The 330-nt window shown below is 55.5% G+C and overlaps 1 protein-coding gene across 1 annotated transcript in view; it reads left to right on the top strand.

Moving 5' to 3' along the window:
* LOC109923406 (proto-oncogene tyrosine-protein kinase LCK-like) overlaps window positions 1-330 on the top strand; it is a 68907-nt gene that overhangs the window by 15680 nt on the left and 52897 nt on the right. The gene's annotated exons all lie outside the window — the stretch shown is intronic.

Genomic DNA, 330 nt, shown 5'->3' with positions numbered 1-330 from the left:
GCAGGGTTCCCAAGCGGAATATGAGTTGCTGTTCCTGCAACCTTCAGGTGGCATCGTTGTGGCACTGCAGGAGGCCCAGGATGGACATGTCGTCTGAGGAATGGGAGGGGGAGTTGAAATGGTTCGCGACTGGGAGGTGCAGTTGTTTATTGCGAACCGAGCGTAGGTGTTCTGCAAAGCGGTCCCCAAGCCTCCGCTTGGTTTCCCCGATGTAGAGGAGGCCACAATGGGAACAGCGGATGCAGTATACCACATTGGCAGATGTGCAGGTGAACATTTGTTTGATGTTGAAAGTCTTCTTGGGGCCTGGGATGGGGGTGAGGGAGGAGG

The sequence above is a fragment of the Rhincodon typus genome, chromosome 27 (genome assembly GCF_021869965.1).
Source record: "Rhincodon typus isolate 14 chromosome 27, sRhiTyp1.1, whole genome shotgun sequence".
Taxonomy (NCBI): Eukaryota; Metazoa; Chordata; class Chondrichthyes; order Orectolobiformes; family Rhincodontidae; genus Rhincodon; species Rhincodon typus.
The sequence above is the reverse complement of the archived record's forward strand: the minus strand, read 5'-3'. Positions and strand labels throughout refer to the sequence as shown.